This window comes from Hemitrygon akajei, chromosome 7 (assembly GCF_048418815.1).
Source record: "Hemitrygon akajei chromosome 7, sHemAka1.3, whole genome shotgun sequence".
Lineage (NCBI taxonomy): Eukaryota > Metazoa > Chordata > Chondrichthyes > Myliobatiformes > Dasyatidae > Hemitrygon > Hemitrygon akajei.
Window position 1 is genome coordinate 101,301,463 of NC_133130.1, and position 13,959 is coordinate 101,315,421.

At 41.3% G+C, this 13,959-nt stretch overlaps 1 protein-coding gene and 1 pseudogene across 1 annotated transcript in view; both read left to right on the forward strand.

Moving 5' to 3' along the window:
- Positions 1-13,959, forward strand: part of prkn (parkin RBR E3 ubiquitin protein ligase) — a 1,122,674-nt gene that overhangs the window by 983,733 nt on the left and 124,982 nt on the right. The gene's annotated exons all lie outside the window — the stretch shown is intronic.
- Positions 4-121, forward strand: LOC140731319 (U6atac minor spliceosomal RNA; annotated as a pseudogene).

The window sequence follows — 13,959 nt, forward strand, 5'->3', positions numbered from 1 at the left end:
GATGTGTTGTATGAAAGTTAGCACTCCCCTTGATAAGGATGGAAGGGGCCCTAGTGGCCTTACAACACACAAATGGTTAAGGCATTGCCATCTACTTAGTGGTTTTATATTAAAATGTAATTAAAAAAAAAGAAAGGGATGAAGGCACAAGAAAGGAAATTAAAGAGCAGATAACCTGAGTTCAGTGGTTAGGAAGATGTTGCAGTCCATTTTAAGGATAAAGTTTCAGTGTACATGGAGGAACATGATAAAATAGGTCATGTTCAGCATGGTTTTCATAAGGGAAAATCTTGCCGATAAACCTGTTGGAATTCTTTGAGGAAATAACAAGTAGGATAGTCAAAGATAGATGTTGTATACTTGGATTTTCAGAAGGCCTTTGAAAAGATGCCACACATGAGGCTGTTTAACAAGATGAGATCCCATGATACTAGCATTGATACAAGATTGGTTGACTGGTAGGAGGCAAAATGTGGACATAAATATAACTTTTTCTGGTTGGATGCTGGTAACACATTGCATTCTGCAGGGATCAGTGTTGGGACTGCTTCTTGTCACATTGTATGTCAATCTGTTGGATGACAGAATTGATGTCTTTGTGGCCAAGTTTGGAGAAAATATGAAGATAGGTGGCAGGGTAGGCTGCATTGAGGAAACAAGGAGTCTGCAGAAGGACTTAGAAAGATTAGAAGCATGGGTAAAGAAGTAGCAAATGAAATATAGTGTAGGGAGATGTATGGTCATGCATAGACTATTTCTAAACAAGAGCAAGTTCAAATATCCCAGGTGCAAAGAGACTTGGGAGTCCTCATGCAGGATTCTCTAAAGGTTAACTTGCAGGTTGAGTCAGTGCTGAGGAAGGCAAATATAATGTTAGCATTCATTTTGAGAGAACTAGAATATAAGAGCAAGGATGTGATGCTGAGGCTTTATAATGCAGGGGTGAGGCCTCACTTGGAGTGTTGTGAGCAGTTTTGTCCCCTTTATCTAAGAAAATATGTGTTGGCTTTGGAGAGGGTCCAGAGGAGATTCACAAGAATTATTGCGGGAATGAAAGGTTTAATATATAAGGAGCGTTTGATGGCTCTGGGCCTGCACTCACTGTAGTTTAGAAGAATGAGAAGGGATCTCATTGAAACCTATCTATTGAAAGGCCTAGATGGAGTGGATGTGGAGAGGATGTTTCCTATGGTGGGAAAATTCTAGGACCAGAGGACACAGCCTCAGAACAGAGGGACGTTCACTTAGAACAGAAATGAGGAGGAATTTCTTTTGCCAGTGGGTGGTGAATCTGTGGAATTCATTGCCATAGACAACTGAGTGGCAAAGCCATTGGGAATATTTAAAGCAGAGCTTGATAGGTGGTTGATCAGTGCATCAAAGGTTACAGGGAGAAGGCAGGCAAATAAGGTTGGGAGGGATAATAAATCAGCCATGATGGAACAGCAGAGCAGACTCGATGGGCTGAATGGCCTAATTGTGCTACTATGTCTTAATGGCCTTATGGTCTAAAAAGTGGGATTTTCCAGTGGCCATCCATTTCAGCTTGACCTCCATTTGCATTCCAACAGTTTGGTCCATGGCCTCCTCTACATCACCATATGGCCACTATCACCTCATATTCCATTTGGGTAGCCTCCAAACTGATGGCATGAACATCAATTTCTCCAGCTTCCAGTAATTCCACTCCCAACCCATTTTCCCTTTTTCCATCCTCCATTCTGGATCCTCTTTTGCCCCTTCTCTTCTCCTCCCCTGCTCATCACCTCCCTCTGGTGCCCCTCCCTTTCTCTCCTCTCTTTCCTTCTTCTTCAGCCCTTTACCTCTTCCACCTATCACCTCCTGTCTTCTTACTCCAACTTCCCTTCCCCCACTGATCTAACTTAACCCTCACCTGATTCTGCTACCATCTGCCAGTTTATACTCCTTCTCCTTTCCCCACACCCTCTTATTCTGGCTTCTTCGCCCTTCCTGTTCAGTCCTAATGAAGGGATTTGGCCCAAAACATTGACCATTTATTCCTCTCCATAGGTGCTACCTGATCTGCTGAGTTCCTGCATTTTGTGAGTGTTACTCTCAATTTCCAGCATTTGCTTGTGTTTATGCCTAGGAACTTTATAGGATACTGATCTAAGGAAAGAGTCAATGTATTTTCATTATTATAGTTAAATCTGAAATTTCCCACTTTATTTACTTCACTAGCCTTACAAGCACTATCATTTCACCTTGTTGTGTTAGGAAATTCTCCTCCTTAACTTTTACTTTTACTTTTACTGGTTTACAATCCAAGGCAGACGTTCAAAGGGAGTTTTAGATGAAGCATGCTTTGAAAGCTAAATAAAGCATTTCTTTGATGAACCCACATTTCTCCTGCTAAACCCTGCACTGATCAAGCTGCTTTGCAAGAGCAACATTGACACGTACAGATAGAATAATGAACAACACACTGGAGAGATTGCAATGAGTAGGGGGTTGGGGGGCGCTAACAGCATTCATACTAGCAGTGAAGCTGCAAAGCTTGGGCTAAGGAAGGTTAGCCTGGCGATGAGATATTAACTTCAACAGAGTTTGATTTACCAGTAAACTAGAATAGTGGTTAGCATTACGCTAACAGTACCAGCAACACTGATTCACCTCACGCCACTGTCTGTAAAGAGTTTATACTTTCTTCCTGTAACCACGTGGGTTTCCTCTAGGGGTTCCAGTTCCTCCCACTTACCAAAGACGTACAGGTTAGTCGGTTAATTAGTCATATGGGTGTAATTGGCTGGGTCAGAAGGACCTGTTACTATGCTGAAGTTCAAAATAAAAATTAAAATTAAATAAATATTACCTACAATCCTGGCTAAAGTGAGAGGCCGTATATTGACTTGCTTTGTGACAGACTGATGTTCTTCTGGGAACAAAATCTGCTGTCCTCATCCTGTCTGGCGTATACTTGACTCTTCATCTATCAGAGTAGTTTGCTCCTAAAGATCCTCTGAAATGTCCTAGCAGGTCAGTGTAGTAATAAATAGCACACCTTACCAGTAATGTCCAGGTCCTGAAAAACAGATGAAAAAATTGCCAGATTAAATAGAAGTTACAGGTTTAAGAACAACATCTACTCCCTTCACAAGACAGTAGGAGCTTCGGCTGAAGCAGAATGGGAATAGCTCCAGAGAAATTTCTCTCAATTATGGAAATTTTTGTGAAGACTGTTCACCTACAGGATTTTATTTTTGCTGTGTTATAAAACAGCCGGGCTTGCTTTTTGAAACAGGTATGTGCTGGGGATTGGCAGCGTCACCTTGACCTCAGTATACAGTGACTGTGCCCATGGATTGTGCAGAGTGCCCTCAGGCACCAAGTAGCTACTTCCATCTGTTAAAGCAGCTCCCAGGAGAGCTCCATTGTAACCTGTCTCTGGGAGACTAGCCACTTCATCAGATTTTCCACAAAGCTCCAGGCTACATCGACCTGACTTCCCTTCACTCACAGCTTCTTAGGTGACTGTGACAGATTTAGAGAACACAAGATATTTTAAAAACAGCAAACACAGCCTTTTCACAAAGGCTAGTTCTAACAAATAAGCTCAAATTATTTTAGTATTTCATATTCCCTCCTTCCTCTGCCCCAAAAAAATTCTCAGCATTATAATTAGATTTAATGATGGGATGTGGCCACATGAGGAAGTCCGGAGATAGACACCTCAAAAAGCAAAGTCAGTCTGACTCTCTGCCTATGTTTTATGCAACCTTTGTAATCCATGAATGTGAAATAGCCACCAGTAAATCCAGTGAGAAATTACTCAGAGTGTGGAATATTTTTCCACATGTATAGTTAAGGTGAAAAACATTGACACGTCAAGCGAAATTTAGCTAAGTATTCAAAATCATAGGATCATTAAACATGAAGATGACACGGAAAGAAGATATATAGCCCATTGTGTTCTATTTTAGCTGTTAAAGTGTTGCACAGCCTACTCACACTCTTGAGCATTGAGTCTGTGGTTCTGCATGTCACAGCTCTTTGAGTACCAATCCAACAACTGTGATGAGGTTCTCGATGTCTACTGTTACATTCTGTAACCCCAAAACATAAAACTCATCAAAATAAAAAAAGGGGACCCTGCAAGTTACATGTAAACTTCGTTTTTACTTTTGGCGAGGAGCATGGATGATACGGTGGCATAATGACGTATGCCATTCATGTACTTTTACATATAATCCATAATGAATTATATAAACAACAAAGAATGCTTAATCAAACAGTATATTTACATTACTATTCAAATATTAAATACTCAACACTCCTCCCTGCCTACCCATAAACTCCAACTCAATATAGAATGCATATTAACTTATTTATATTTGTGTGTGTGTGTGTATATATATATATATATATATATATATATATATATACACACACATATACAGTACTGTACAGTATTGTGCACATATATTTTGCTAGGGTGCACCGTACTGTATTTGTCAATGTGGAGCAGTATATACACAGTAAACTATATAATACAACTACTATGTAGACATTCACAGCATAGTCAATTTTAAATTCTCCTATTCGGGCCTAAAGCTTTAATCACTGTGGAGAATTCTTTACTCCTCTTGTGGAATAATGTCTTACCTGATGTCGGAGTTGGGGGTTAGGGGGAGTCACTCTGCTTAGCAGGAAAGACTTGTGGTTGCGAAACAATCTCAGGTTCTGGGGCCACTCTGTGGTAATTTTAGGAGTTGACTCTGGTTCTGCCGCTTCTGGACAGCTTTCTTCTCTCACAATTGACTCTGCTGTCCTCAAATGATTGATGTTTCTTCTCCAGATGACCTCAGACACAATCTCCACTGTGTAGGAGAGTGGTCCAGTTCTGTCCTTAATCTTGCCAAGTAACTACATCTGGTCAGCTCTACTGCTTGTCCAGTAGAGAAACATCGAGTCTCCTTGCTTGAAGAGCCCTCAATTTGTCTCAGCTGTTTGTCCCATGTATTCCTTCTGAGACTGGGTTTAAGGAGATCCAAACATGAGTGCAAAGGTCGACCCAGGTGCAGCATAGTTGTTGGTTGTGGAGTGTTTTGCATTGCAATATGCCAGGAAGAAGCTGGTGAGCTTCTGATTCAGTGTAGTGTAGTGTGTTCTGCTGACTTTGCTTGCAGTGTGTTCTTTAGACTCTGGACAAAGCTTTCCACCAAGCCATTTCTAGTTGGATGGCATGGTGCAGATATAATATGTCTTATTCCATTCATTTTCAGGAATGACTGAAACTGTTCCACAACTAACTGTGCTCCATTGTCACTGACTAAGTGTTCTGAAACACCGGTTCTTAAGAAGGAGCTTCACAACATCTCAAGTGTGTGAGGCTGTAGTGGAGGCTGTTGGGAACACTTCTGGCCACTTAGTAGCTGCATCCACTACTACCAAGAAATCTGTGTCCATGAATTGTCCCGTAAAATCCACAAGAATTCCCTGCCAGGGCAGTGCAGGCCATTCCCAGGGATGGAGGTGCTCTCGTCATCTTCTGGACATGTTGGTACCCCACACAATGCATGACAAGCTGCTTCATCTGCTGATCTATCCCAGGCCAGTAGACAAAGTTTTGAACCCATGCTTTCATTTTGACCATGCCTACATGACCAACATGTAGCTCCTCCAACACCTTAGCCCTTGTTTTTGATGGTACAACAACTCTCAATCCCCACATAAGGCAACCCCTGCAAAGGGCAAGTTCATCCCAGTCCCAGTAAAAATGGGGGAAATGGCATTTCTGTTGTACATTCCAATCATTTTATGTGGCCATATTGCTCCTGAGACAGTGTGGGGACTTTTCTGCTTTTCCTTTGCACTGGCGAGAACACTTCAAGAGGAAATTTCCTTTTGTGAACTTTTTGAGTTCCTTTCCCAAAAATAAATGGGACAATCCATCAGCATTTCCATGATTAGTTGTCCTCTTGAATTCAATCTTGTAATTGTGTTCTCCATGAAACAGAGCCCATCTCTGCATTCGCGCTGCTGCTAATGGATCACCCTTCTGTGGATTGCAAATGGACACTAGTGATTAATGATCAGTAATGAGGATAAATTCTCTCCCATGCAAGTACTGGCTGAATCATTTTACACCCCAAACCAGACTCAAGGCCTCTCAGTCGATCTCAGCTTAATTTTTCTCTGCAGCAGTAAGTAAATGTGATGCAAAGGCTATGGGGCATTCACTTCCATCTCTTATAACATGTGGCATGACTGCACCTAGACCATAAGATGAGGCATCAGAGGTAAGCTTCACTGGACAATGTGGATCATAATATGTGAGCACAGTGTCAACTATCACTATTTCCTTTGCCTTTTGCAAAGCCACCTCACACTGCTTTGTCCATTGCCTTTTCTTCCTGATCCATATTAATGAGTTCAAGGGATGGAGCACAGTAGCCAAATTTGGCAAGAACCTATTATAGTAATTGACAAATCCTAAAAAGGACCACAACTGTGCCACATCCTTTAACCCTGGTGCATCCGCCACTACTTGAATTTTCTCAGCACACTTGTGTACATCTTGTGTGTCAATAATGTGTCCGCAGTAAGTGATGCTTAATTCAAAGTACTCATAATTGTTGCATCATGCTCTAAGCCCATAATCTTCTATTCTTTTTAATGCTGGCTTAAGATCTTGGAGATGTCCCCTGTAACAATGATGTCATCTGGGTAACGCTGGCAGCCTTGCAGCACCTGGTCCATAGCTTTCTGCCAGGGTGCAGGTACAGACACTACTCCAAAAATAAACCTATTTTAGTGAGAACGCCCTTTGTGAGTGTTTGTGGTGAGTAATTGATAAGGAATTGCTAATTGGACCCAGACCCTGAAATCCTTCTCAGTAGCCAGTCTATACAATACAAGCCTTCTCATAGAAACGCTCTTCCACTGCTCAAAGGGATTTCCTGCTTGGTCTGTGCCTGTACACTCTCCACTTCCCTGCCCTCAATTTGCATTCAGACGGACAATGGTGGTGCATTCTGCCATCTGCCGGTGAAGAGCTTCTCCAGTGGAGGTACCTTTATTCGGGGATCCTCGCCATTGGCATTGGCAGGCTGGGGTGCAGAGTACTGCACGTATCAAGCCTATGCAACAGACTTTTACACCGATTCATAGACTCCTTTTATTTGTGTGCCTGAACAGATCAATGTACCACATAAATGCAGAAGGTGCGATGTGGAGGTCTCTGATTACGTGTAGGCACCTGGTACAAGAGGTGATGGGTTGGTTGAGGGACCTCATGATTATTCTATTTCTTGACCTTGTCAAGATGGCCACAGGCAGGTCCAGGCAGCAAACCAATAGGATATCCATCCTTCCCAAATGTTTGCCTCATCCAAGGTTGGTGCAAATGTCTGCTGATGACCCAGACAACAACATTATAACTTTTAATTTTTTTTATTGTTATTTTTAAGAAAGTTGTTTTAAACTTAAAAATAAATACACATGCAAAATAAATACACATGCAAAATAAGGTGCTGGGGTGAAGGCCATTAATAAGGTCACTCATTGTAGGTTGGCAGTGGGTGCAAGGTCATCCTTTCCCATTGTCAGCAGGAGTACTGTGTCTGAGCGATGGAAGTACAATGTGATCATCGTTTCCCATTTTTCCTATGTCATCTGTAGGCCATTAATTAAGGAAACATCATTTTGTAATTTTCTGCAGGGAGGTCAACTTGTGGAACATCAGGTAGCGGAGTGGATTGAGATATCCCAGGGCTATGTCAGTACTACTTCCTGACAGTCTGACTACTAATTGACTCACACAATTACTGAGGGTCATGTGAGGGCAAGACAAACGTTTGGAGACTGCAGCCCATGGAAATGTTTAGCAGCCAGGCTTCTCTGACAAATAGCTTCTGACCAGGTACTCTGTGTGGGCAGGACTAAGACAAGTGTAAGACTATTACAGGACACATATTTCTGCAAGTGATTAACAGTCAGAGATTAGACAGAGTCAGTATAGCCTAGCGATATCTAATCTGTCTAACTCATCCCAGAGTCTTCAGTTTGGTAGGAAGGGACAGGTAGGAGGTAAACTGCAAATATGCTTTATGCCTGTACTGCTATACTGCTGTCATGACTAAAACTGCAGGCAGGCATGTGCAAGTTCGCAGTCTCTAACTTCTCTGTTAACCTATATACAGTAAGCTCACTAGAATATGTTTTAAAAATAACATCACCTGTAATCAAAGCAGCTAAATGCATAAAAGAGACAGCAATTCAGGCAGCATCCACAGAGAGAGAAACAGTATTAGCACTTCTGGCCATTTTCCTTTCATAATGACCTGAAGACTGGGCCTCAAAGCCATGGTGTCGTCTAACAGGCTTCGGGGGCCAATTGACAAATGCCAGTGGGCTGGGGGGGTCTGGGTATAAATATGCAATGGTCTTTGTATTTTTCACTGATATTTTATGTGTGTTTGTTGAATTGTATGCATCTAGCTGCGGCATCGTGGGGTAGGTGAGCTTCAGGACTCTTATTACATGATTGTGATCTTGTGTGTGCTTTCTGTGTGTGACTGCTGGTAATGTGTCTTTGCACCTTCACCCTGTAGTAGCACTGTCGCATTTGGCTGTATTCATGAGTATTCATGTATGGTTAAATGACAATTAAACTTGAATTGAATGTGCGCCACTTTAGTGTAGTAGTTAGCACAACACTATTACATCTCAGGGCATTCCGGAGTTCAAAGTTCAATTCCAGCAGTGTCTATAAGGAGTTTCTATGTTCTCTCAGTGAATTGCATGGGTTTCCTCCCACAATCCAAAGACATGTAGGTTAATTGGTCACTGTAAATTGTCCTGTGATTAGGCTAGAGTTAAAATAGGCGGGTTGCTAGGCAGTGTGGCTCGTTGGTTCTGTTCCACACTCAATCAGTCTCAGGGTCTACAACCTGAAACATTAGCTCCATTCCTGTCTCTACAGATAACAATTTCAAGACAGCTTTCAACCTTTTATATCTTCATGCAGATTACCAGAATTTGTAATATTTAGTTTCATCCCCTTACCTGTAATTTGGTTGGACCAAAGCTCATGGGGGATTACTTATGGAGCATATTAAATCAACAAAAATTCAGGACATCCAAATAAGTAGCATGACTTATGATGATGACAGTTATTTGTGGCCAATTGGCCATAAGCGAATAAACAAAACAACTTAACATTAAGGAGTCTGGAAATCAAGATAAAATTTATTTTTAAATCTTAATGCATTTACCTTCAAAATCTGAAGCATAATTTAACATACTCACCTTTTTCTGCTTCATAAACACTTGTAACATTATTCCACTCACAGAAATTATATTCACATTCTATCAGTAAAAAAAAGAGGGAAATCATTTTTCCATTTAGAATCTTGTGTTTTGCAGGATCTCGAAAATCGTAAACAAAGACAGAAAATGCTGGAAACACACAGGTCAGGTGGGAAACAGTTAACATTTCAGGCGCAAACACGAGGAAATCTGCAGATGCTGGAAATTCAAGTAATACATAGAAAAAGAAGAAGCACTGTCGGCGTTTTGGGCCGAGACCCTTTGTCCTGACGAAGGGTATCGGCCCGAAACGTCAACAGTGCTTCTTCCTATAGATGCTGCCTGGCCTGCTGCATTCCACCAGCATTTTGTGGGTGTTGCTAGCATTTCAGGTCCAGTTTTTCTGAAGAGAATCAGACCTGAAACAATAATTGTTTCTCTTTCCACACAAGCTTATGACCCTGCTGTTATTTTCCAGCATTTAAGAACATAAGATACAGGAGCAGAATTAGGCCATTTGGCCCATCGAGCCTACTCCGCCATTTCATTGCGGTTAATCCATTTTTACCCTTCAGCCCCAATCTCCTGCTTTCTCCCCGTATCCCTCCTTGCCCTGACCAATCAAAAATCTATCAATCTCTGCCCTAAATATACATAAGTATTTGGCCTCCACAGCTGCCTGTGGCAATGAATTCAACAGATTCACAACTCTTTGGCTAAAGGAATTCCTTCTCATCTTCATTCTAAAAGAATGCCACTCTATTCTAAGGCTGTGTCCTCCGGTCTTAGACATCCCACCATAGGAAACATTCTCTCCACATTCATTCCATCAAGGCCTTTCACCATTCAATAGATTTCAATTTGGTCACCACTCATTCTTCTAAATTCCAGTGAATACAGGCCCAGAGCCATCAAACGCTGTTCATATGACAAGCCGTTCAGTCCTGGAATCATTTTCAAGAACCTTATTTGAACCCTGTCCAGCTTTAGCACATCCTTTCTAAGATAAGGGGCCCAAAATTGCTCACAGTATTCCAAGTGAGGCCTCACCAGTGCTTTATAAAATCTCAACAATACATCCTTGTTTTTACATTGTAGTCCTCTTGAAACGAATGCTAACATTGTATTTGCCTTCCTTACCACAGACTCAACCTGTAAATTAACCTTTAGGGAATCCTGCACAAGGGCTCCCAAGCCCCTTTGCGCCTCAGACCTTTGTATTTTCTCTTAATTTAGAAAATAGTCAGCCCCTTCATTTCTTCTACCAATGTGCATACATTACATTTTCTGACACTATATTCCATCTGCCACTTCTTTGCCCATTTTCCTTATCTGTCTAACTCCTTCTGTAGCCATTATCCAAATCATTGATATATAACGTAAAAAAAAAATCATTCTTAACACAGACTCCTGTGGAACACCACTAGTCACTGGCAACCAACAAGAAAAGGCTCTCTTTATTCCTACTCTTTGCCTACTGTCAATCAGCCACTGCTTTATCCATGATAGAATTTTTCCTGTATACCATGGACTTGTAGCTTGTTAAGCTGCTTCATGTGTGGCACCTTGTCAAAGGCCTTCTGAAATTCCAAGTACACAACATCAACCAATACTCCTTTGTCTATGCTGCTTGTTATTCCTTCAAAAAATTTTAACAAATTTGTCAGGCAAGGTTTTCCTTTGAGGAAACCATGCTGACTGCAGCCTATTTTATCACGTGTCTCCAAGTTCCCCAAAACCACATCCTTAACCACTGAGGTCACACCAACTGGCCTTTAATTTCCTTTCTTCTGCCTCTCTCCCTTCTTGAAGAGTAGAGTAATATTTGCAGTTTTCCATTCTTCTGGAACCATTCCAGAATCTAGTGAGTCTTGAAAAATCATTACTAATGCCTCCACAATCTCTTAGACACCTCTTTCAGAACCATGGCATGTACACCATCTGGTAGATAAATCTGGTGATTTATCTACCTCCAGACCTTTCACTTTACCAAGAACCCTCTTCCTAGTAACAGTAACTTCAAACACTTCATGACCTGACAGCTGGAACTTCCACCATACTACTAGTATCTTCCACAGTGAAGACTCTTGCAAAATACTTAATTAGTTCATCTGCCATTTCCTTGTCCCACATTATTACCCTTCCAGCATAATTTTCCAGCAGTCCAATATTCATTCTCACCTCTCTTTTACAGTTTATGTATCTGAAGCAACTTTTGGTAGCCTCTGTAATATTATTGGCTATCTTACTTTGTATTCCATCTTTACCTTCTTAATTACCTTATTAGTTGGCTTCTGTTAGTATTTAAAAGCTTCCTAATCTTCTAATTTCCCAATATTTTCTGCTCTATTATATACCCTCTCTGTGGCTTTTATATTGGCTTTGACTTCTCTTGTTAGCCGTGGTTATGTTATTTTGCCTTTAAAATACTTCATCCTCTTTGAGATGTATATATCCTGTGCCTTCCAAATTGCTTCCAGAAATTCCGTCCATTGCTGCTCTGCCGTCATCCCTGCCAGTGTTTTATTTCTAATCAAATTTGGCCGACTCCTCTCTCATGCCTCTGTAATTCCCTTTACTCTACTGTAATACTAATACATCTGACTTTAGCTTCTCCTTCTCAAATTTAGGCATCACTTTAGCTTCCTAGCTATCCTTTTGATTCAATGTGTATCCTTGGACATTAAGCTCCCAGCTAGAACCTTTCAGCCATGATTCAGTGATGCCTACAACATCATGCTTGTAACTATGCTACAAATTTATCAACCTTATTCCGTATACTGTGTGCATTCAAGTATAACATCTTCAGTCTTGTATTCATCGTTTTCAATTTTGTCCACCTGTTACATTGCAACTCATCCTGTTGACTGCAATTTTGCCCTATCATCAGCCTTTCCTTGCCAGCAGTCTTACAGCACATTGCTTCTGTTTGCAACTTACTCATCATCAGCCGTATCACTCCAGTTCCCATGCCCCTGCCAAATTAGCTTAAACCCACCTAAACAAGTCTAGCCAACCTGCCCACTAGGGTATTGGACCCCCTCGGGTTCAGGTGTAGCACTTTCTTTTTGTACAGGTCATACCAAAGAGGCAACATACCATCCCTATTGTATCCCAGAATCTCATCTCTGTTCCTCTGACTAAGAAATCTCCTATCAACACTGTAGTTCTCTTCATCTTTTTGCTCTTCTGAGCTATAGAACCAGACTCAGTGCTAGAGACCTGGTCACTGTTGCTCCCCCCAGTAGGTCATCACCTTCAATAGTACCTAAATGTTGTATATCTAATATTGAGGGGAACGGCCACAGATGTACTCTGCACTGACTGTGCATTTCCCCTTCTTCTACTGACAGTCATCCAGTTACCCATCTTCTGCAGCCTCAGAATCTCCCTGTAGCTCCAGTCTATCACCTCCACATTTTCCCCTATTAGCCAGAAGTCATTAAGCTGCAGCTCCAATTCTCTCAGGAGCTGCAATTCAATGTACCTGGTACAGATCTGTTTATCTGGGAGACTGGAGGTGTCCCAGACTTCCCATATCTCACACAGAGTATAAAATACTGCCCCGGAACCATTTTCACTATACTATGCACTGATAGATGAGGAATGAACAAATAAGAATAGAGAGAGAGTTACTTACAAGAAAATTTACCTCACCCAAGCCTGATGACCCAAAGCCACTTTAAAGATTGGCACACTACAAAAGAATGGCCGCTCCACTTTTCTGCTTTTATTTTGGATTTGCAACATCCGCGGGTTTTTGATTTTCATTTCCTGGAGAATATAATTTCAATTTTTCCCAGTGGATGATAGTAAGTTCATGGAACATTTCCATGAAAGATAGTTAATCCTGAATCAAATGAAAGGCAGATTGTTAATTAGTAAAGAATAAACGTAGGTACAAATGGCTGAATGCAATTCTGAGAGGAGCTAAAAGAAAAAAAAAAGAATATGTTTTTAAAAAAGCAATTAAACAATGCTAGCCTAATAAGTACACTTGGCAAAGCAATTTTAATTTGTAAATCCACTTTGCCTAGAAATTGCTTTTCACTTAACTGGGTGCTGTGTCTCAAGGGAAGCCAATCTCAGACATGGGATTATAAAATTTGCAGAGGTTAGAAGCACTACTACAGTTGATCACTTTATCTGCAGTTCTCTCTCTCTCTCTCTCTCTCTCTCTCTCTCTCTCTCTCTCTCTCTCTCTCTCTCTCTCTCTCTCTCTCTCTCTCTCTCTCTCTCCCTCTCCCTCTTTCTCACTCTCTCTGTCTCTCTCTCTCTCACTCTCTCGCTCTCTCTCTCTCTGTCACTCTCACTCTCTCATTCTCCCTCTGATTTCGCTCTTATTTCTCTCATGCATGCACACACACACAAGCACAAGCACACAAAATAAAGGAGTGAAAATACTTCTTCACACCAATTAAGTCTGTTTTAAGGAACCCAGAATCATGCACATCAATGATGCCATTCCATGTGCAAAAACACCAAGGAAGTTATCCCTGAGCCAAAAATGTCTGATCCAGTTTCCCGATGTGCACGACTTCAATGGAAAATTGATCCAACCATTACAGAACATCATCAACATGTTTGCTTTCTATATTTAATGCAGAAAATGATGCGTTGGGTTTCTGAGCTTGGATATATTAAAACCCTTGATAAGCATCTGTTGGGATCAAAAAGCCGAGAGACTGT